The 25,216-nt window shown below is 46.0% G+C and overlaps 1 protein-coding gene across 3 annotated transcripts in view; it reads left to right on the top strand.

The window, feature by feature from the left end:
• Window positions 1-25,216, top strand: part of LOC137620967 (putative sodium-coupled neutral amino acid transporter 10) — a 287,910-nt gene that overhangs the window by 219,256 nt on the left and 43,438 nt on the right. The gene's annotated exons all lie outside the window — the stretch shown is intronic.

Genomic DNA, 25,216 nt, shown 5'->3' with positions numbered 1-25,216 from the left:
TCATTTCTTGCAAGAAAAAATAAAATGAATTTACATACTGTATTTTGTAAGTCATTCTTCATAGAGTTTATGTCACGTGTCTTGTGACGTCATGTATCTGGCGGAAGCGCGCTGACAAGCCGAATGATTTCCTTTCATTGTATTATCGAGTAATCTTATTACAGCATTCCCATCATCGAAGCACACAGTAATGATATCAAGTGTTTTAGTGTTCTGTATCATTAGTTATGAGATTAGTACAACTTACCGTAGATTTAAGAAAAAAAAGTGTGATGACATCATATTTCTGGCAGATGGGGAGAGGCAAATCAAGTGATTTCCTTCCGATGCATTACTATTCCCATAATCAAAACATCGAATAAAGATATAAAGAGTTTTTTAGTAATTTTCAAAGAAATGTGAAGATTAAACTGAATTAAAAATCAAAATACGAGAGAGAGAGAGAGAGAGAGAGAGAGAGAGAGAGAGAGAGAGAGAGAGAGAGAGAGAGAGAGAGAGAGAGAGAGAGAGAGAGAGAGAGAGAGAGAGAGAGCGCGCCTTACTTATTGCCTTATTTTATGTTTGGGTTCCCCAGGTCCCTGAGTGTGAGGCACCTCGTATATCCACCAGAGAGTTGCTAATGCATCTTCCGATTTATTTTGCATCTTCCAGTCTTAGACGGTCTGGGATGCATCTTAGTTATTTATCGAGCTTATTATTAAACACATCTACGCTCACTCGTGATATGTTTCTTAGATGAGCTGGCAGCGCATTAAATAGTCGCTGCATTATCGATGCTGGTGCATAGTGGATTAATGTCCTGTGCGCCTTCCTTAGTTTTCCTGGTATATTTTTTGGCACTATTAATCTACCTCGGCTTGCTCTTTCTGATATTTTTAGCTCCATGATGTTTTCAGTAATTCCATCTATTTGCTTCCATGCTTGTATTATCATGTAGCATTCTCTTCTCCTTTCTAGACTGTATAGTTTTAAAAATTGCAGTCTTTCCCAGTAGTCAAGGTCCTTAACTTCTATTCTAGCAGTATAGGACCTTTGTACACTCTCTATTTGTGCAATATCCTTTTGGTAGTGTGGGTACCATATCACATTGCAGTACTCTAGTGTACTATGTACATAAGTTTTGTAAAGCATAATCATGTGTTCAGCTTTTCTTGTTTTAAAGTGTCTGAATAACGTTCCCATTTTTGCTTTACATTTAGCCAACAGTGTTGCTATTTGGTCGTTGCATAACATATTCCTATTTAACATTACACCAAGGTCTTTAATTGCTTCCTTGTTTGTGATTGTCTTGTTATTAGGTCCCTTGTATGCATATACCATTCCTTCTCTGTTTCCATAATTTATTGATTCAAATTTATCGGAGTTAAATACCATCCTATTTATCACCGCCCATTCATATATTTTGTTTAGATCTCTTTGTAGTGAGTTCCTATCTTCATCACAATTAATTTCTCTACTTATTCTTGTGTCATCGGCAAAACTTCTCACTACAGAGTTTTCAACATCACAGTCTATGTCTGACATCATAATAACAAACAGCAGTGCAGCTAATACCGTACCTTGTGTGCCAGATATTACCTGAGCTTCATCTGATTTCTCGTCATTTGCAACCACCATCTGTTTTCTGTTTTGCAGGAATTCTTTTACCCATTTTCCTATCTTTCCCACAATATTATGCTTTCTTATTTTTTTCTCTAATATGTTATGGTCTACCTTGTCAAAGGCTTTTGCAAAATCTAGATAGATCACATCTGTGTCTTTTTCATTCATCATATTTTTGTATGCTTTCATGGTGTGCTATCAGTTGGGTTTGTGTACTTTTTCCGGGCACAAAACCGTGTTGACCTATATTAAACAAATTATTTTTAACCAAATGATACATCATTTTCTTTTTTATTACCTTCTCATACACTTTCATAATATGTGATGTTAGACTAACAGGTCTATTATTGCTTGCCTCTAGTCTTGATCCACTTTTGAAGATAGGGGTTATATAAGCTAATTTATGTTTAACATATATCTCGTTCATATCTACACTTTGTCTTAACAGTATTGCAAGTGGCTTTGCGATAGTGTTTGGGGGTTTTTTTAACAAAATCGCTGGAACTCCATCTGGTCCGGCTGCCGATCCATTTTTGATTTTGTTTATAGCCTTGACAATATCTGCTTCATTAATATCTATATCCGTTAGATACTCAACATTTTCTTCTCTCATTTCTGTTTCATTATTCTCATTCGCAATTCTTGGCGTGAACTCACTCTTATATTTTTCTGCTAATATGTTGCATATTTCCTTTTTTTCATTCGTTAGCTGTCCTTCAATTCTTAGAGGGCCTATTTCTAATCTCCCTTTATCCATCTTTTTTGCAAAGAAGTAAAGTACTTAGGGGTGTTTTTTATATTTTGAAGTGTCCTTTCTTCTAATTCCCTTTTTTCATTTTCTTTCGATTGTATAATCTTGTGTTCTGCATTTTCCATCTTACATTTTATTTCCATCATTTTCCACACATTTTTTTTCTTTTGCAAGATTTTTCTTCCACTTTCTAATTTTCTGAAATAAGATCCTTCTATCTCATGGTATGCATGTCTTTTGTTTATTGTTTTTTTTTTCGGTACATATTTTTCAACAATTTTCTTCAGTATTTTGTACAGTATGTCCGTATTTACCTGTATATTATCACTTACGACTACATTTTTCCATGCTTTGTTCAGTTCTTCATTTATTTCTGACCATTTTATATTCTTACTATAAAAATTATATTTTCCATATCCTTCCCAACGTTTTGTGCTTTGATTAATTCTGCGATCACTTGCTTTGGAATGGACTATTAATTCTATGACATTGTGGTCTGAAATTTCCGTGTTATACACTATTATTTCTTTAACATAATTCACCTCATTCACAAATACTAGATCTAGAACATTTTCCTTTCTTGTTGGAATGTGGTTTATTTGTTGCATATTATGTTCTAATAGCATATCTTGAAGCTTTTCAAATTGCCTCTTATCTTCTGCGCTACTATTACTCTCTTTTTTATATGTATACATACAACCACTTTCTTCTATCCGTTCTTTCTAATCCACGAAAGGAAAGTTAAAATCTCCGGATAGGAGTATATTCCAGTCTTTATGGTTTCTACATATATCATCTATTTTTTCTATTATTATGTCAAACTCCTTAGGATTTTGGGGGTCTGTAAACTACATTATTCACTAGTTTTTCAAATTAAAATTCTACCGCAATCAATTCACATTCTGTGTTGCTGTATTTTTCACAGACTTTTCCTTGATTATGTCTCTTCCATATATTACGGTTCCCCTTTGATTCCTATTTGTTCTGTCTGATCTATAAGTTTGGAAACCCTTTATCTGGTCATCTCTGACAGTCTCTTGGGAATACCATGTTTCAATTATATTTAATATATCTATTTTTTCAATTTTGGTTAGTTCTTCTAAGAACTCTATTTTCCTTTTAGAGTTACTCGTGACTAAACCCTGTGCATTCATCACTATTATGGTTTGTGTTTCATTCCCATTATTTAATATTGGTAATATGGATTCTCCCATGCTTCCTTCCTGTTCTGATATGATGTTCTTTTCTTCATTTCCATGAATTCTGCCATTAAAAAATCCAACTTTTCTATTATATTTGCTCTTTTGCCTTCATATTTATTTTTGTGTGTATACCTGCAATTATCCCCATATCTGCACCAACCCCTGGCATTATAGATGCATTCTTTGTAGTGGGCTCTAAATGTGCATATTTGGGTTGAAAGGCATCATATCTTGGGGCCTTTGGTGCATAGCACGGTATATACGCGGCCTGCTTTTTTGTTTCTTTTTTTGTTTCATTTGTTCCATAACTGAAATACAAACCACGCTATTTACATAGGGTAATTACTTCGGCGTAGCTGAATGACGAGCCATAAGAATTTTAACGAGGGTTTACTACCCCACCGCTAGTTAGCGGGGGGGGGGGGGGGGTGGGGGTAGAGAGGGGTAGCTTGCTACCCCTCCCCCCTCAAACACACAGTGAGTGCTTCACTTTGCTTTTGGCTCGGAGAGACGACAGACCTGTCTGCGCTCTCCTCCGTTTTGACTGCCATAATTTGTTTTGCTTTTTCTTTTAGTGTGTGTTTGAAGTTGGCCTCTATTCTTTCATTATGCGTACGTGCCCTGGACAAGCCGGCCGCCTTTGTGGTACCTTTATGTCGGCCTTGGACACCGATTCTCACTCCTTATGCCCTCAGTGTAGGGGCCAACGGTGTGATAGGACTAACGTATGTATTGAGTGTAGGGAGTGGTCTACCTCCCAGTGGGAGAGGTTTGCCCGGCGCCGCAAGAAAAAGGCTAAAAGGCATCTTTCTCCTTCAGAGGTTTCTTTGAAGAAAGAAAATTCCAAGGCTTCTTCTTCCGTAGCCCTTTCCTCCTCCGAAGCTCCCACTCGATCGGTCCCTTCCGAAAGGCCGGCGAGTAGTAGCGTAGACCGTATTGCTGTTAACCGATCCCGGGGTGCGGGAGAGTTAGTTGCCTCCCATAGCGAGGCAGCTGCCCCTCCTCCCCTGGAGGAGGATATTGATTTTCAATTGTCTGTTAATAATAATGATTTATTACAGCTTTGGGCTTCCTTGGGGCTTCAGGGTTCGCCCTCCAGGGAAGCCCTGTTTGACATGATGAAACTGGGTGCAGCTGTTAAACAATCGCCGACAACAGCAGGGATAGATCCTCTGTCGGTCGTTGACGTTGTTGTAACGGAGGCATCAAGTGTTTCTGCTCAAACACCGGTGCATGTTGTCGCTGAGGTAGCTGAAGGATTGGGTTCCCCCTCCGAATATCCTTCGAGGGAGGAACTAAGTCCTACGGTCTCTCTTGCAGGTGATTCTCCCCCCTTGGGGAGTTCACTAACAGAGACACCTCTGCGGAGGCCCTACGAAGGTCAGAGTTCTGATCCAACGGCCCCTCGTGGGCGTATAAGGCGGAAGGCTCGTCCTCCCCTTCGCCGTAGAGGCCTTCCTTCTCCTCACAAGGGAGTTAGGAGGCACCTCTTCGGCTCGTCATCCCCGCAGTCCTCTGCGGAGGAGACAACTCGCCGATCACCGTTCCTGCCAGCTACCACCTTAGACCTCTCCAGGGATCGTTCGCGATCCCCGTCGGAGGATGGTCGTCCTTCGGGACTTTGTATCTAGTCACCCTCCAGACATGCTGACCTGCCATCTCCTTTCAAGGATGATGCGCGCTACGTGCCATCTAAACCTGTCATTGCGCAGGCACCGGTCTCTTCGGGGCAAAAGGGTAATGATCGCAAAACTGCGCATCAAACCCTTGCGCGACAGGTTATACCTGCGCGCCCTTCTGCTGTTGCTGCTGATCCTGATTTAGCGCCACTGCACTCACCGCACGCAAATGTTCCAGTTACGTGCCAGGGTTCCCCTGCGCGCCCACAACCTTCGGCGCGCCCGCGCCCATCAGCAGTTTCTGAAATAGCGCGCCCGTGCCCATCAGCAGTTCCTGAAATAACGCGCCCGCGCCCACCTGCGCACACGCGCTCGCCTGCGCACACTCGCCCCTCAGTTCCTGATAAACGCGTTGTCCAAGAGGCACCTAAGTTAGTGCACAGGCGCTCACAGGTGTCTCTAGACCCCCAACACTCTTATATTACTAAGAGTGATGCTCGCCAACCTCGCGCTGTTCCTGTTATAGCGCAAACGCGCTCGCCAACACACCAGCGCGCTTCTACATCACAGCGCGCAGTCCAGGAGGTTCCCAAGATAGCGCACGGGCGCTCACGGGTTCCCCTGGACTCTCTGCTAACTGCGCGCAATGTTCCAGTAGCGCGCGAGGTTCCAGTAGCGCGCCCAGTTCCAGTTGCGCGCGATGCGCGCCCAACCCAACAGCGCACACCTACACGGTCAGTTCCTGCTGCGTGCCCATCGCAACAGCGCACACCTGTGCGCCATGCGCGCCCACGATCCCCTGCTTGCCCGGCTATCTCACGATCGCCTAAGGCAACTGCGCAATCTGCGCACCTCTCGTCTGCGCGCGAACTCGCCCTCGCGCTATCACCAGGCTGCGCAATCACGCCCACGCCTGGTCGTGACAGACACGCGGCAGCATGCTACTGCGTACTCGCGCTCATCAGTAGCCCATCAGCCCATTGCGCGCTCTCGCATCCAGCCTTCTACCCCGCCTCATAAGATAGCTCCTGTGCACCACACGCCCTCGCCATCTCCTATGCGCACCCACGCCCTCAACCTCGCACGCCCACGCCCACTCTAACGCGCGTGCGCGCGAGCGCGAATATCCTGCTGCGCATGATTCATTTACGCGCGATCCAGAACAGGGCTTTTCACGCAATCACCAGCGTGATCGGCGCACCGATCGCCAACGCGATCACGCCCGAGTTACACCAGGGGTACAGGCGGACAGGTCATCATCGCGCTCCCCTCCCCGCAAGCGCAGAACAGCGCGCTCGCCGGAGGAGGGGAGGTTTCCGGACAGGTCTAAGGACTCTTCTTCTTCCTTCATTGCAGATTCTCAACAGGCTAACCCTCATGTGTCGACTCCTCCAAGGGATCGAACGATCCCCTTCTCTCTAGAGGGAGTATCTGACAGCGCGACTGTCAGCCAGCAGCCCTGGTTTGGTACCATTGTCAGAGCGCTTATGCAGGCAATGAAGCCTGTGCTTTCTGACTTGGGTCACAAATCAGTGGCAACCTCCTCCCCCATGAAGAGGAAGAGAGGAGTCCCAGACGTGGTAACTTCTCCAAGGACTATCCTGTCTCCTCGCAAGTCCTTACCCACCTCAGGAGAGTCGGAAGATCCGGTCCGTTCCCCCATCGCACCAATGGGGGAAACTCCGCCGCTTCCTGAGAAGTCTCCTCATATAGAGGTGGCGAAGGCCTTACATCCTTCATTGCTGGAGTCCTGTATCCCTCCTAGGAGGGAGCCGAAGGACTCGAAGACTGTTCCCAAGTCTTCCGCAAGGACTCGACAGGAACCAGATAGACCTTTGGAGAATGTCCGCGAGTCTCCCCAGGAAGAGCCTCTGGGGACAGGAGACTTCGCTGCCAGTCCGTCAGGAGGAGAGCACCAGGAGTCAGAACATGCGTTCTGGAAAGTCCTGACCCTCATGAGGAACCTCAATGTGATTCCAGACCCAGAGATTCCTCCTCGTGAAGGGAAAGATACGGTCCTGGACCGAATCTACGGCACCCAGAAACCCTTTAGGGCCAGTGCAGCTTTGCCCTGGTCTCAGGGGATGAAGAGTGCCAGAGACAAGGTCGAGGGCCAGCTCTCTGAGCTTGCCTCCTCCAATAGATCCAGTGCCGGTAACAAGCTCCTCCCTCCTCCTCGAGTACATCAGAGGAGGTACTTTGAAATCCTAGAGGAGACTTGTTTGTCTTCCAGTACACCATTCGGTGGAAGAACTCACTTGGGGAGTCCCTCTTGAGAGACTCTCCAAGCGGCAATTGTCCTATTCCGCAACTGAGATCCTAAGCCAGGAGAAAGTTGCGAAGTGTGCCATGCAGGCAACTTCATGGCTGGACATCTGGCTGGGATCTCTGGGCATCCTGGTACGTTCTGAGGACCTGTCCAAAGAAAGTGCCAGGAAGGCACTGGAGACATTCTTACTCTCAGGCACGCGAACCATCGAGTTTCTGGCCCATCAAGTCTCGAGCTTGTGGGCCAACACGATTCTCAAGCGTCGGGACGCAGTGGCTGAGAGGCTCCACCAGAAGGTCCCCAGTTCAGATGTTAGCAGGCTCAGACACTCTTCCGTTCTCGGTAAGAGCTTGTTTGAGCCAAAGGACTTGGAGCTAGCCGCTGAGAGGTGGAGGAAGTCCAATCAGGATTCCCTCATCCACAAGGCCCTGACATCGAGGCCTTACAAACCTCCAGCAGCTCAGCAACCCCGTCCAGCTAAGGACACTAGGAAGACAACGGCAGCGAAGCAGAAGGTGTCAAAGCCCTTTCCTGCCAAGGGCAGAAGGGGCAAGAAGTCCTCCAGGGGAGGAGGTTAAAATCCTAGAGGGAACGGCCGAGGCCGTAAACGCTAGGATTGGCAGTCCCCCTGCATGTCCACCAGTGGGGGGGGGGGATGCCTACAAAGTTGCGCGACAAGGTGGCAGCAACTCGGGGCAGATACCTGGACGATTTCCGTAATCGGTCAGGGTTATCGCGTCCCGTTCATCTCATGTCTACCTCCCCTGACAGTGAATCCAGTGACATTGAGCTCCCTTACCTTGGGATCGGTAAAGGGACAGGCCCTCCGGGCAGAAGTCCAAACCATGTTGAAGAAGGACGCTCTCCAAGAGGTTGTGGACGGGTCCCCAGGCTTCTACAGTCGACTCTTTCTTGTGAGAAAGGCGTCTGGAGGCTGGAGACCAGTCATCGACCTCTCGACACTGAACGGGTTTGTTAAACAGACTCCGTTCAGTATGGAGACGGCAGACACGGTCAGGCTTGCAGTGAGACCACAAGACTTCATGTGTACACTGGACCTGAAGGACGCGTACTTCCAGATCCCAGTCCACCCGTCTTCAAGGAAGTACTTAAGATTTTGCCTAGACGACAAGATCTACCAGTTCAAGGTGCTGTGCTTCGGTCTCTCCACAGCACCCCAAGTGTTCACCAAGGTGTTCACCCTGATTTCATCATGGGCTCACAGGATCGGCATCCGTCTCCTCCGTTATCTAGACGACTGGCTGATTCTAGCAGACTCGAAGGCAACCCTTCTTCGCCACCGAGACAAGCTTCTCAAACTTTACCAAAATCTAACAATCATATCAAACCTCGAGAAGTCCTCTCTGCAGCCCTCTCAGAGACTGGTATACCTAGGCATGGTCATAGACACCAATCTCCACAAAGCCCTCCCATCAGACGACAGGATAGCAAGGCTGAGGAAAGTCGCGAGACCTTTCCTCACACGAGAAGAACTTCCAGTCCAAACGTGGTTACATCTCCTCGCCCATCTCTCCTCCCTGGCCCGTCTGGTTCCCAACAGTCGCCTCAGAATGAGATCTCTCCAGTGGCGACTCAAGTCGCGGTGGAATCAAGGACACGATTCCCCGGACACCCTGACCCCTATGGGACAACCGGAACAGACGGATCTCCAGTGGTGGGTGGCAGACGAGAACCTACGAAAGGGAGTGGATCTTCTCGTCCTCCCCCCGGACTTGATGTTGTTTTCGGATACATCAAAGAAAGGGTGGGGGCCCCACGTTCTGAACCATAGGACCTCAGGCCTGGGGTCAGAATCAGAAAAGTATCTTCACATAAACCTGCTAGAAATGAAGGCCGTGTTCCTGGCACTTCAGAAGTTCCACCAAGTCCTGGCGGGCCACTCTGTGGTAGTGATGAGCGACAACACCACAGTGGTGGCTTTTATCAACAAACAGTGAGGTACCTTTTCAGAACAGCTATCCCATCTTGCAGTAGAGATACTGAGATGGTCCGAAGTCCACTCGATCACACTAGCAGCTCGCTTCATTCTGGGCAAAAGGAATGTGCTCGCCGACAGTCTGAGCAGAGCAACACAGATAGTGAGTATTGAGTGGTCTTTGGATCCTCAAGTAGCCAACAAAGTCCTGACTTTGTGGGGTTCCCCGACTGTGGACCTGTTCGCGACAGCGCTGAACTAAAAGCTCCCGCTGTACTGCTCCCCAGTCCCCGATCCCAAGGCTCTCTGGCAAGAAGCCTTCTAACAACGGTGGGACAACATCCATGCGTACGCCTTTCCCCCGTTCTGTCTGATGAGGAGAGTACTCAACAAGACCAGAATATCGGTCAACCTTTCAATGACCCTCATAGCTCCACTATGGCATCACGCAGAATGGTTCCCGGACCTTCTGCAACTCCTTACGGAGCCTCCAAGGGAACTCCCTCCACGTCACGAGCTACTCAAACAACCACATGCCAACATCTTCCACAAAGTCGTAGCTTCGCTTCAACTTCACGCCTGGAGACTATCCAGCATCACCTCAAAGAGAGAAGATTTTCGCAACAAGTTGCGAACAGGATGTCTGGACACCTGCGCAAGTCATCCGCAGGGGTCTACCAGGCGAAGTGGCGAGTTTTCTGTGGTTGGTGTCGTGGAAGGGGTATCTCTCCACTCAATGCCACTATTCCAGCAATAGCGGAGTTCCTCGTGTATTTGCGGGAGGAAATGCGCATTTCAGTCTCGGCAGTGAAAGGCTATCGCTCAGCCTTAAGTCTTGCCTTCAGGCTCAAAAGAATGGACATTTCTTCCTCGCTGGAACTTTCTCTTCTCATACGAAGCTATGAACTTACCTGCCCTCAGTCGGAAGTGAGACCTCCTCCTTGGAACGTGGTTCGAGTTCTCAGGTCTCTCCCTACGAACCACTACACTAGGCTTCAGATCGCCACCTTACTTGGAAGACGGTGTTCCTGCTAGCTTTGGCCTCAGCCAAGCGAGTCAGCGAACTACATGGTCTCTCATACGACATCGCCCATTCAAGGGGATGGGGAGAGGTAACGTTCAGGTTCGTCCCTGAGTTTGTTGCCAAGACTCAGAACCCTGGAGTGCCGGATCCTCGGTTCGACTTTTTCCATGTTTCGAGTCTCCGTTCTGTAACAGATGACCCAGACCATCTCCTACTTTGCCCAGTAAGGAGTCTGAGGTTGTATCTTAAGAGAACAGCTACAGTTCGTCCCCAGGTTCAAGCCTTGTTCGTGAGCACTGGGAAAACGAAAAGAAGGGTCACCAGGAATACCATCTCAGCCTGGATTCGCAAGGTAATACACCTGGCCTTGAATCCTGACCCTTCTCCGTCATGTCGCCCTAGAGCGCATGATGTCAGGGGCATAGCTACGTCCCTGGCCTTCAAGAAGAATTATTCAGTGATGCAGGTCCTGCAAGCTGGGGTGTGGAAGTGTCAGACCACCTTCACAGCCTACTACCTGCAAGACGTGACCCACAGGAGGCTTGATACGTTTTCTATCGGCCCTGTGGGGGCTACACAACAGCTGGTCTAAACCTCAGGCTCCTTAATGGACAAGTAGCAGAAGGTTGAGGGCATTGTTACCCGGTTTTAGTCTGCATGAATGAGAAGGTATGTCTGGCCCTTATTCTTGTCTTCATCCTCTCCTCCCTTGGAGAAAGCAGCATCCTGGGTTCTCTGCACAGCTGACCTCAAACCACTGCAGGTAAACCATGCTTCCTTGTGTTCCTAGTATTAAGTGTAATACTGTCATGTCCCCATACCCTGACGAGGTGGTATTGGGAGACTCCTAGGCTAGATTTCCATCTGATGAACTCCAGGTCAACTTCCTAGGACGAGTCACTTTTCACCTTCGCACACACCTTACGTAGGCCGCAGCAGTTTCACAGCTGCTAGCGAGGAGCAGGGACTCCCTATTGTCTGAGTACGTAGACACTCGAATATGGAGTCCCCGGGCTAGCCAAAGCCAGTATGGCAGGGACTTACCACCCTTCCTAAGGGTTAAGTCACCCTATGTAAATAGCGTGGTTTGTATTTCAGTTACGGAACAAATGACAAATTCGTAGATAATTTGTATTTTTCCTAACTATACAAACCTTAGCTATTTACAAATATTTGCCCGCCAGCCCTGTCCCCCGGGATAAGTCCTACCTCTAAGCAAAGTGAAGCACTCACTGTGTGTGTGAGGGGGGAGGGGTAGCAAGCTACCCCTCCCTACCCCCCTGCTAACTAGCGGTGGGGTAGTAAACCCTCGTTAAAATTCTTATGGTTCGTCATTCAGCTACGCCGAAGTAATTACCCCATGTAAATAACTAAGGTTTGTATAGTTAGGAAAAATACAAATTATCTACGAATTTGTAATTTTTGCTTTCATTTTTCTTTTCAGTTTGCCGAGTTTTCTTTCTTTCATTCATGGTTGCAGGATGCATATATCGACATTTTTTGTTGAAACTGCATCCTTTTCCTTCTTTTAGGTTTTTGCATATTTTTGGATGGAGATCTCTGCATTTGTCTCCATAATTATGGCATATCTTTGGATGCTTGTAGTAGCATCTTTCGCCAAATCTGCAATTCCCTCTTCAGCAAATTGCAGAATATATCTTTCTTTTCTTCTTTTTCATGTTCTTGCTCTTCCCTAAAAGTATGTAGGTCTGGGTAGAGTCTCTTGGGTCTATTATTTGTTTCCATCTGATAATTTATTTCTTTGTAAGTATGTTGTTGGATGGCATCATAAGTTATATCAATAGTTTCCTCTGCATCCTTACACATATCCTGTTCATTTTTCTCTTCTTCTTCTTCTTCTTCTTTTTCTTCTTCTTCTTCTTCTTCTTCTACTTCTTCTTCGTGTTCTTCTTCTTCTACTTCTTCTTCTTCCTCCTCTTCTTCCTCTTCTCCATCTTCAACTACTTGCAGATTTAGTCTCGACTTAATTATATTTTCTATCCAGACTAAGTATGTTGAGCAGAATACCTTTGTGTGTCTATTTTTTATTTTTTTGCTGTATTTCAGCACATGTAGAGTGTGTTGGAATATGGCAGGCATCGCATTTTCTAATCAGTTGTTGAGGATTATTAATGGAATACCATATCTTACATGTATTGCACCATTTTGGCATTCTTTTTCCCAATGCATCAATCAGCATATTCACCATATTGGACTTCTTATTGTTCTTTGATGGAATGTGTTGATTGATGTAAACTTTCTTTATAAGTCTCTTTATCACTTGGATCTTCTTTGGAATTTCTTCTATTATTTTGCTGATTTCCGCAGATTTGCTTCAGTTTGTTGGATCATATTTTTTCAATATGTCTGCGAATATTTTTCTGTCACAGTGGTTGGAGTTACTAGTGACCTCTGTTATCAGACGGTCGAGTTCTTGTTTCGCCAACTCATGGAATTTACTTTAGCTGACTGCAGCAATGTCCCTCCAAGCTTTGCCTGTATTATAGAGCGCCATCTTGATCAGATTTTTAGTAATTCACAAGATAACTATCCTATACCGATATTTCATCCCACTTTTCTGACCTCAAACTAATCACCGACTATTCACGAAAACTTGTAGCTATATTGCACTCGATAGCCTTTTGTTATCCGGGTTAAATCAGGATATTTATAGGGTTGCACAAGTGTATTCACTCACCGGCATACAGAAACACTGAGAGAGAGAGAGAGAGAGAGAGAGAGAGAGAGAGAGAGAGAGAGAGAGAGAGATATGTGTGTGCGTATCCATTTAATAAGATAATAAGGTCTATAAACGAACTGTATGGAAAATGTGATAACCTATAACATATTGGCGCTGTTGTAATATTCATTATGAAGATGTTTAGAATATCAAGAAAATTATATTTCTGGGTCGACCTGTGATGCCCGGTGAAAAGGTCCTTCTTATCTCTTTTCTGATATAAATACTTCCAAATATACCAGAGAAAGTTAAAGCATGGAATGCAGAGGTTACTACCCTCGCGCGAGTACCCTAAGGGCGTCTTGTATAAAGATAGGGCGTGTGAAAACCACTATTCACAGGTCGTCTTCCATTTAGATAAATCCTTCATCAATAATGGAAGAGCCGCTTCAGCGGCACTAACCAAACCCACCTGATCCACACCACCGACGCCCGACTCGAGCGCCATCTACACATTCTTCTTTCCTTCTTTTTGGACTCATCAGCGACGCTTCCTCTGTCGTTTTGTGCTTGTGTTTTCGCTTATTTTTGGATATCTTCGAAATGGCTGAAGCTCTCCTTCCACCTGCACCAATGTTAAGTACCATAGATTGTTTTGGCATTATTTTTTACCCGGGCTTGTACGCCTTATTTACTTATTGCGAGTGTTTTAGTGCGTCGGCTTGATGCCGCCCCGCGTCCTACGCGGCCATTGTTATCACTTGTTTACTTGCCCTCGGGGTCTTTTGGTCATGCTAGGTTCTTTTTAATCTTGTTAGATTTTTGGCCAGGTGCCATTATATGAACCGCTGTTACTTTTAAGTACTAATGTCGCTTTTGAGTCCGTTTTATTGTTAACGAATAATAGCGTTCGGGGTTTTATTATAGTTTAATACCCTTCCCAATGGGTTGGCGTTCACTCTTTACGAGTTTTTTCATCGTAAATTATCCGTTCAGAGTTCGATTTTCCCTTTTCGCTATTCTTCGTGGCATCATTGTATCTTTGACGGACATTTGTTACGTATTTTTGGGTTCGTGTATATTCTAGATCGTTCTTAGTAACCTTGAGAGTGAGAGGCTGGAGTTCCCATTTTCTGTTTCACCTGTTTTCTGTTTCATCACTTTCGGAATATTTTCCTCACAGATTCTGGTTCTCCCCCTCTCTATCTCTCCCCTTCTGGGATTATGATAGACAGTTTCACTTATTTAGTTGTATATTGTATTATTTTACCAGGTTACTTTGTTCTTTCTATAGGCTAGTGATTTACCTTGGTCCTGTCGTGTCAGAGTCACCTATTCTAGGTTAGTTTGGCCTGCTCTCGAGCCGCCATGTTGTTCCCCCTCACCATTAGTCCCACCCTACTCCCCGCTCCGGCCTGGGCATTGGGTCTGGACCCCATTATTCCGGAACTCCCTCATAGTTTTCCGATAACGTACTGAGCTGGGAACTCATTACTTCCTATTACTCCGGTGCTCCCCTTCGACTGGGAACCCTCCCCTCGATGGTCCCCAGCACCTTGACTCCGGCCTCGTTACACGACAAACCCCTAATCTCCGTCCCCCTCCCCCCTAGACTCTCCGCCTACCGGAGATCTTCCGGAGATCTTTTAAATATATATATATTTTTCAACCAACCCAGGGCCATCTCCCCCCCCCCCCCCCCCCAGAACTCCGACGCACTACGGAGATTCCAGTTTTTGCCATTATGCTTACTTTCATTATATTTTACAGTAATTGCTTAAGAGCTCCGGCTCCTCGTGAATTCACACGTAAGGCACTCCGGCGTACGTCGGAGTATTCCTTTTCTTTACTTACGATTCTCGATACAGTAATTACAGCGGAGCTCGGGCTCCCTATATGATCACGAACCCATTAATACACTTCATATAGAACCCCGTTTTTAACCTTAGCTCTGCATTTAGGTTAAGCTTTACTGTTAAGCATATGTCTAACCCTTAGGTTAAGTTAGAGCCTCCGGGAGTTCTTGTACTTATTTGATTCTTTATATTACAGAAAGTTCGGTGTGTCACCAAGGGTTGTGCAGGTCGCATGCCCACTGTGCGATCTCCTTCGCACGGGAAGCTGGCCAGACCCCGGATATGGTCTGGTTTCCAGAGACTTGCACGCTCTGCTATGAGCTTTCGTCGCTTCTCCTCAATGATGAGGTAAGATTTCTCAATGGTACACTCATTCTGTTTTTGTTGTTTTGAGATTTCTACATTGTAGACGATTGCAGTTATTCATAAATAATCTTAACTTGAATCTGTTTTTCTTCTGCTGATAGCTTATCTGCTTAGTTCGTTCTAACGTTACCCCCTCTTTCAGGCTGACGAGGATTCCCTCAAAGCGGCCAGAACCAGCCTCCGGACCTGGGTCTTTGGCTTCGGACGGAACGCCCCTCAAGGCTGCCCCTACCTACTGGACGGGGACATGGCATCCCGGCTCTTCCCTGGTTCTTCCTTGGCCGCCGTACCAACTGACCTGGCAACATCTCTAATTGACGTTCTCCGGGCCGCCCTGCCCGCAGAAGACGAGCATCAGCTTTCTGGGGACGTCTCCGCTCTCGACATCCACGTTGAACTTATGGATGAGCAGGTAAGTGGTGTGGAGGACCTGGCAGATTCTTTCCTATCCCCTACTCCTTCCTCTACCTCTTCCTTCCTCGGCTTTGACAAGCCTGCGGCTTCTCCTTGGGACGCCTCCATGTCGGTCCGCCCCAAGGTTAAGCCAGTAAAGAAAAACAAACCCAAACCCATTACTTCAGCTTCGCCACCAACCATGTCACCGGTCCCCGGACCTTCCTCAGCTCCTGACATCCCTGTGATGTCGAAGACTCCTCCTCCTTCCAAAGGACAGAGGAGTAAGTCCGCTAAAGCCAAGGCTTCAGCTGCAGTTGGCTCCTCGGACCCCCCCGTCACCTTGTCTCTACTAAATGAGGTGGTAGATTCTAAGTTGGAGAAGCACTCCGTTGTCATGACGGAGCTAAAAGACATGGTGGCGAGTCTTATCCGCTCCGGATCCGGTTGTAGGCCCTGACACCTCCAAGCTACCGCCGTTCGACAAGAACAATCCTTGGCGGTTTGCTCGTCATGCTCCTTACTTGGACAGCACTCTAACTCTGGAAGGCTTGGGTACCCGCCCCTTGGACGATCTGGAGTTCTTTCCCCCTGACCTCCATTTCCCTTTCAATGGGTTTGTCCACCTAAAGGAACATGCCCTCGTCCGGATGGACAAAGTGCCGAAGGAGACACTCATATTTCCTAAGGAGCAAGCCCAAGCTGTCTGGGCTCGTACACTATCAGAATGGGGATGCATCAACTCCAAGTTAACTCCCCACTAAGGTTCTTATACGATTTTTATGACTCCACCGACGATCCCAGCTCCTCTTACGGACAAAGTTGCAGAGCTGACCGTTCAAGCCATCAAGGACGGCATCCCTATGCCAACCCTTAAAGAAACAGACCCCACCTCTCTCCTTGTCCCAGGCCCAAGCGAATTTTGGCATGATGTCTCGTCCACCTTTACGGTAGGTAAGCTTGACCCGGACTGCGCCTCTTCACTCTTTTCAGAGAAACTCCCCAAACTCCCGGATCACCTTCTGAAAACGGAGTTTGAGCCGAGAAATAGGCTTGCAAGATCACTCAACTCTTTGGTATCCTCAGAGTTGATAGCCGCCCTTTATAATGAGGAACCACTCTTTCGGGTACTGGCGAAGAGTCTTTTGCAGACCTTTCAAATTGACCTGCACGATTTTTTGACTGCGAGAACGGCTGGCAGGAAACACGTTCTCGCCGAGGCCTCTATTAGGCATGAGCCTAACAGACTTATTACCTCCTCCTGTTGGGGTAAAACCCTTTTCCCTCAGGAGGAGGTGGATAAAGTCCTCCACGATGCTGCGAGGGCTAATCAAAACCTCCAGGTCCAATGGGGTCTCTCTAACAAAAGGAAGTTTGAACCAGTTATGAGGCAACCTTTCTCTAAAAAGAAACGGTCTTACACCCCTTATAAAACCGGTCGTGGCCAGCATCGACAATCACCTGGGCCACAGTCTTCCACTCCATCTTCCTCCAAGTCCGCCCCTTCACACACAACAGATCGTATTTGTGCCGGCCCCTCAAGGTACCCAACCTGCGTCTATAGCCACATGGATGACCTCCCCGGCTTTCAATCAAGCTTTCGAAGCCTCAGGGTCCTTTCGAGGATACCCTAGGCATCCCGGAAGCAATAGGGCAAGAGGTCAGTTCTGCCAGCGAGGCGGACCTAGAGTCAGAGGTTCCCGAGGAGGAAAAGGGGCGAAATTCAACCCAAACCAATGAGATGGATCAGGTAGGAGAGAGACTGTACCGGTTTCGGGACCAATGGACCTTCAGTCCTTGGGCCCACAGTATAGTCTCAAAAGGCCTGGGCTGGAAGTGGGCACAAGGTTCTCCCCCCCCCAACTGTGTCCTTCTTCCAGAAGCCCACTCCAATCCTAGAGGAGTACACGAAGGACCTACTAAGGAAGAAAGCCATAAAGAGAGTACGAACATTGAAATTTCAAGGACGCCTGTTCACGGTCCCCAAGAAGAATTCGGACGCTTTGAGAGTGGTTCTGGACCTGTCGAAACTGAATTCTTACATTCTTTGCAACAGGTTCTGTATGCTGACTGTCTCTCAGGTGCGGACCTTACTTCCCCGTGGGGCCATCACCACCTCTATCGATCTTACCGACGCCTTTTATCACGTTCCGGTAGCAAAAAACTTCTCCCCTTACCTCGGCTTCCGCCTAGGCAAGAGATCCTACGCGTTCAAGGTGATGCCCTTTGGCCTCAACATCGCCCCCAGAATATTTACGAAGTTGGGGGAGACGGTGTTAGAACAGCTCAGGAGCTAGGGAATTATGCTGATAGCTTATCTGGACGACTGGCTCATTTGGGCACAGACAGTTCAGGAATGCCACAAGGCTACAACCAAAGTGGTTCAGTTCCTGCACAAACTGGGATTTCAAGTCAACTTGCAGAAAGCCCGCCTGCAACCAGCAAGCCAATTCGAATGGCTAGGCATTCACTGGAACCTCACAACCCACAGACTATCTCTTCCCTCCAAAAAGGTCAAAGAGATAGCATCAAAGACGAAACGGTTCATCAAGAACGAACAGGTGTCAAGAAGAGCCTTAGAAAGAGTTCTCGGCTTACTTCAATTCACCTCAGTAACAGACCTCTTACTAAAAGCCAAACTCAAAGACATCAACCGAGTTAGGAGGAAGAGAGCAACAACTCGCCTAAGAGACAAGATATTAACGATCCCCTCAGTATTGATAAGACGACTCCGGCCATGGTCGAAACCAGAGAACCTATCCAAATCAGTTCCTCTGGAGTCCCCCCCCCCCCCCCGAGTGACGATTCACACAGACGTGTCTCTCAGTGGTTGGGGGGCTACTCTCAACACCAGATGTTTCAAGGGTCCTGGTCCCCCACTATGAAGCAGTTCCACATAAACATGTTAGAGGCCATGGTGGTTTTCTTAACCTTAAAACGACTATCCCCTCCAAGGGCAACTCTTATCAGGATAGTCTCAGACAGCACAGCAGTAGTCCACTGCATAAACAGGGGCGGATCGAAATCTCCCAACCTGAATCAGATCCTGGTTATGATCTTTACCTTGGCAACCGAAAAGAACTGGTTTCTGTCAACGACTCACCTGGCAGGAGTCCAGAACGTTATAGCGGACGCCCTCTCCATGACGAAACCACTGGAATCAGAATGGTCCCTGGACATGAATTCATTCCGGTGGATCTCCAGGCTGGTTCCGGGTCTCCAGGTAGACTTGTTTGCAACACAACTCAACCACAAGCTTCCTTGCTATGTGGCCCCGAACCTGGACCCTTAGGCTTATGCCATGGACGCATTAACCCTGGACTGGAACCATTGGAAGAAGATTTACCTGTTCCCTCCGGTGAATCTTCTGATGAAAGTCTTGCCCAAACTGCGCTTGTTAAAAGGAGCCGTAGTTTTGGTGGCACCAAACTGACCAAAGAGCAATTGATTTCCTCTCCTTCTCGAGTTGAAACTTCGCCCCTTCCGGATCCCATTCCCCAGGCTGACACAAGTGGTCCAAATGCAGACTGTGTCAGATTCCTCAAGGATAGCACAAACCCTAACTTTGTGGACTTTATGAAATTTGCAGCACACAGGGATGCAAACATTGATCCGGAGAATGTCCTCTTTATAGAATCAGACAAGAGAGACTCAACACTTAGGCAATATGATTCGGCTGTTAAGAAACTAGCAGAATTTCTAAAAAATTCCGACGATACCCGAATGACCCCTAACCTGGCCATTTCGTTTTTTAGGTCCCTATTTAACAAGGGCCTAGCCGCTAGTACTATCACTACTGTCAAATCAGCCCTGAAAAAGATTTTTCAGGTGGGCTTCAATATTAACCTAGCAGATTCATATTTTTCATCCATTCCAAAAGCCTGTGCTAGGCTTCGACCTTCTGTTCGTCCACAAAAGGTCTTATTGTCTCTGAACAACGTCTTAAAGCTAGCATCAGACACCGATAATGAAAACTGCTCCTACATTTCGCTACTCCGGAAGACCCTGTTTCTTACAGCCATGGCCTCAGGTGCCAGAATTTCAGAATTAGCAGCTCTCTCCCGTAACCCTGAAAACCTAGATTTCCTACCATCAGGAGAAGTCCTACTCTCTTCAGATAGAGCTCTCCTAGCTAAAAACAAGGACCCACAAAATAGGTGGTCCCCTTGGACTATTGTTCCTCTACCCCAGGATGCTTCTCTATGCCCAGTTGTTACACTTCGGGCCTTTTTAGCTAGGACATTCACGCGCTCATCTGGCCCCTTGTTTGTCAGGGAACAAGGTGGTAATACAGTATCTCCATCCAAGGCATCAGACAGCAAATCCTTTACTTTATCAAGCAAGCTAACCCGGAATCCTTTCCACATGCACATGATATCCGGGCTGTAGCAACCTCCATCAATTACTTTCAGAACATGGATTTTGATGACCTTAAAAAGTACATGGATTGGAAATCCCCTATGGTTTTCAAACGCCACTATTTAAAGAACTTACAGGCCCTTAAATTCCCTACTATTGCAGCTGGGAGTGTCATCTCCCCTGAATAATTTCTTACCTTTCTTCCTTTTCGTCCAACTCTCTTCCTTCTCCCTCCTACCTGCCACTCCCACCACAATGCCTCTCACCTCGGTCGGTGGTTTAGCCCCATACCTATCACTTGCGAAAAACACCGAACAAAACAATTACGACTTAGCGGGCAAGTCCAAAACAGAAGGATGACCTGGAGGGTGTTCGTGTAGGTGGCGGTGGCGTGGTACAAGTGTGGTTTCTGGGGCTTTGTTACGGCCCTTCCCTTTGATGAAGGAGTTATCTAATTGGAAGACAGCCTGTGAATAGTGGTTTTCACACGCCCCTGATGTAGACACAACACTCACGAGGTGCTCCCGCGAGGGTAGTAACCTCTGCACTCCATGCCTTTATTTTTCTCTGGTATATTTGGAAGATTTATATCAGAAAAGGTAGATAGAAGGACTTCTCACCGGGCGTCACAGGTCTCTCCCCAGAAATAGATTTTTCCTTCGTCAAAATCCCGTTTTTACTTTTAGCTACCTACGCTTGTGGTCTATGATTGTATTGCATTCTTGAGTTGTTTGTACGGTATTCTTTACTTGTACCATCATGGCATTTTTTCTTTTTATACATGAGATTTTGATGATTGTGTATGTCACATTACGTTCCTTAATATATAGTAACCTCCACTTGTACATAACGTTTTTTACTCTAACCTTTTTGATTTGTGGGCTTGGAAGGCATTCTCTGGTATATTTTCACTGGGCGTCACAGGTCGACCCAGAAAAGGGATTTTGACGAAGGAAAAATCTATTTCTGGGGAGATACCTGTGATGCCCGGTGAAACCCTTCCCTGGTTTTTTCCCCGACCCTTTCCTTTCCAAGCCATCTCATACAGAAGGATGTGTAGATGGCGCTCGAGTCGGGTGTCGGTGGTGTGGATCAGGTGGGTTTGGTTAGTGCCGCTGTAGCGGCTCTTCCCTTATTGATGAAGGATTTATCTAAATGGAAGACGACCTGTGAATAGTGGTTTTCACACGCCCTATCTTTATACACGACGCCCTTAGGGTGCTCGCGCGAGGGTAGTAACCTCTGCATTCCATACTTTAACTTTCTCTGGTATATTTGGAAGTATTTATATCAGAAAAGAGATAAGAAGGACCTTTTCACCGGGCGTCACAGGTATCTCCCCAGAAATAGATTTTTCCTTCGTCAAAATCCCTTAAATCTGTGTTATTCGTACTATATGTGTGCATAATCGTATTACGGCAGCGTAACCTTGAGATCAGCTGATGCCAACCGAAAGAAAATTAAAAGTATTTGTTGATTATTGATATGATCAAGAAATTGAAAAATAAAATATAAACGTGCTTTAATAAACCACAATTAAACACAATAATGTCTAATGAAATATGAAGGCTTAATATTGAACTAAAAATTGAATACTGTATGAAGCTTTAAAAATGAATTACCCGTATGCAAGAGCGAGCACATACGCACTCAGAAAGAGCTACAACGATTTCGCATTATACCTAATGATTAGACGAACTGTATGGAAACTGATTTCCTGTAACCTATTGGTGCTGATGTAATATTCATCATGAAGATATTTCTAATAAGTTACGAAAAAAAAAAAGAAAAAAATATGCCATATGTATGTACGCCATATTTTGATACGGTATGTAGCAGCACTTTCAGATCAGCTGATCATAACCAAAGGTGAAAAAAATTTAAGTACTTCTCGATTGGCAAAATGCTTCCAAAATTGAAAAATAGAATACAAAAAAGCATTAATAGAGCATATGATATCCTATGAAACAGAATGAAATAATGATAGACAGTAGGAAAATATTGATAAGATGTGATTGAGATGACTGCCGAATCATAAAGCATCATAATAAGTCTACAGAAACTTCACTTTTTTTTAGTTCGACATATGACGAAATCGACTTACGACACATCTCTCGGTCTATATCTCCGTCGTAAGTCGGCGACTACCTGTAATACTTGGGACATTAAAGGAAAATATCACCTATGACTCATTATATTTGGAACAAAAGATCATAGTTCCCTTGCACCATGTAGACTGAGAAGTCCCAACTATACAGTCCAAAAGAGTCAATGCACAACACTTAGGAAGCTGGTTTAGTCGTACTACCAGCGGCCATCACAAAGTGTTTAATTTCTTCCAACTGACGTAGGTAATGTTTGAAGAACACACTTGAAGATTTCCATCCTGTGTAAGACTGCAAAGGACATAGATTGGAAAAAATTTAAGGAAGAGGCAACTTTTCCAGGGTCATGACCCACTGGAATACATTCCGGGTCAGCCCTTCTGATGAAGTAGGTGAGTTTGGACCTTAGCTGTTTCAGAGAAAGATTTAATCTTGTCGTCTCCCCCTTTAAAAAGTTGACCGCTTTTAAAGGCCCGGCTCTTTGATAGGTAGGCCTTAAGGCACTCCATGGGACACAGAGAACGGTCCTCCTGTAGTGGGACAATCTTCCAGGGCTCCCAGCGTTTTGTGGGAAGTTCGTTCTTTGCTAAGAATGCAGGACTTTATCAACAACCTTGAAATAGCTTTGGGAAGAGCATTAGTTTTCAGTTTAGTGCAAGCCTTTGGGATCTTATTGAACAGATTGCTATTAAGTTTGATATCAAAAGCATAAGCGGTCGGTCTGGTTAGTGCTGACTTACAAGAAGCAATAGTTGTAGAGGCTAGACCTTGATCGTGTAGTGAAATAAAAAAAGAAATACAGAAGTCCATAGAAATAGAAGAGGGCTTATGACTTTGCACGAACGCAACCCATTTTTTCCAGGAAGACAGATATTGTCAATTTGGGATGTTAGGCTTGTACTCTTCTATGAAATCAATCCTTTCCCTCGCAATTCTGAATTTTCTGTAGCTGGAGGGTTTTCGTTATCCAAAAGGAAGCGAAGACAGTCTTCTGTTGAACATCCTAGGACAGCACTGGAGATGAAAGAGGGATCTGGAGGGGTTTGAGTTCTAGGACAAGAGGGTACCAATTGCTCTTAGGTCACTTGGGAACCACGAGAGCTGCTGTTCCCCTGAAAGTCCGCAGTTTGCTCAGAATTTTCAGTAGGAGGTTGAATGAAGGAAATAGGTAGATATGTGCCCATTGGTTCCAATCCAGAGGCATCGCATCCATTCCCATCGCTTCTGGATCTAAGTTTGGTGCTACATGCCGGGTAAGCTTCTTGATGAAGCTCGTCGCAAAGAGATCGATTTGCAGTTCTGGGACTTGCTCTAGAACGAAACAGAAGGATTTTGCATCCAGAGACCATTCTGTTTCCTGAGGCTTGGATCTCGACAGAGCGTCTGCCGTCACATTGCGAACCCTTTTCCAGGTGAACTGCTGAAAGATGCCATTTCCTCCTCTTTGCTAAAGAGAAAATGGCTAGGATTACATGGTTGATCTGAGGAGATCTGGAGCCCTGTCTGTTGACACAATGTACTATTGTATTGTTGTCGACCAATTTGATGTGTGATTTTGTGTTTGGGCATAGTCTCTTCAGAGTCAGAAACACTGCCATAGCTTCCATAACATTGATCTGAAACTTCTGAAATGCAATCTACCACTGCCCCTGCACTTTACTTTCTTGGAAGAGGAGTGTCCCCACCAACCTTGTTCCGAGGCATCTATGTTAATAATCACGGAAGGAGAAGGGCACTGAGGGGGGACGTAGTTTGATAGACTTTTGGCAGTGGACCATGGCTTGAGCTGCTTCCGCAGTAAGACCAAGATTTTGTGGCAAAGATCTCTCCGAGCATCAGATGCCTTTCTTCTCCAGACACTGTTGGCATCTTTGAGTCTTGCTTTTAAGATTGGGTCTGTCACGGCAGCGAACTGTAATGACTCCAAGAACTTTTCCTGTTGCCATGTGATGAGTACTTTTGAACGAAGTAGGCACCTGACTGAGTTTGCGATTTCCTTTCTTTTGCCCTGTGGTAGAGAGAGGGTGTGTGACTGTAGATTCCAGGGAAGTTCTAACCACTGTAATTTACTGGAGTTAGCCTGGACTTCTCGAGGTTGATTTGGAAGCCCAGAGATTGTAGGGAGTTCATGACCTCTTGGGCTGTTCGAAGACATTCTAACTTCGTTGCAGCCCAGACTAACCAGTCTTCCAGGTACACTGTAACCTGAAGGCCTCTGTTCCGAAGTTGTTGGACAATGGCATCGACTAGCTTGGTGAAAATCCTTATAGCTATACTGACCCCAAAGGGCATAGCTTTGAATACATAGGCCTTTCTTGTCAGTTTGAAACCAAGGTAGGGGGAGAAGCGCCTACCTATCGGAAGATGTCAATATGTGTCTGTAAAATCTATGGAGACGGTGTAGGCCCCCTGGGGTAGCAAGGTCCTTATTTGCGAGATAGTCAGCATCTGGAACTTGTCGTTCAGATTGAATTTGTTTAGTGGGGACATTTCCAGAATAGTTCGAAGAGTGTTCGAATCTATCTGGTCACCCAAAATAGCCGCCCTTGAAAGTTCATGGATTTTGTGCAACGGATGACTCCCTTCCGGAGAAGGTCCTGATTAGTAAGGTGTCAAGTTGATTCCTTTTGAAAACATGCTTAGCACTGAAAAATACCCCGGGCAAAGACCTGCCAGTTGGTTAGGACTTCCACCCACCTTAGGGTGAGTCTTCCCTAATAAAGAGCGATAGGGCTTGTATTAGTGACGGAACAAATGACAAATTTAAGATAATTTGTATTTTTCTTAACAATACTGTACAGACATCGAGCTATTTATAGAAATTTGTCCCGCCATCACCTATCCCCCATGCAATTCCTGCCTAAAATCAAAAGTGACGAGATAACACAGGTGTGTGTGTGTGAGGGGGTTGCCGGTACTATCCCCCCCGCTAACTAGAGGTGGGGTAGTTATACCTCGCTAAAAGTCATATGGCTAGTCTTCCAGCATTGCCGAAAGTATATTCCCTAGTAAAGAGCTCTAAGTTTGTATTGTTAGGAAAAATACAAATTATCT

This window comes from Palaemon carinicauda, chromosome 2 (genome assembly GCF_036898095.1).
Source record: "Palaemon carinicauda isolate YSFRI2023 chromosome 2, ASM3689809v2, whole genome shotgun sequence".
NCBI classification, from domain to species: domain Eukaryota; kingdom Metazoa; phylum Arthropoda; class Malacostraca; order Decapoda; family Palaemonidae; genus Palaemon; species Palaemon carinicauda.
Note: the sequence above shows the minus strand (reverse complement) of the source record. Positions and strands in the feature narration are given on the sequence as shown.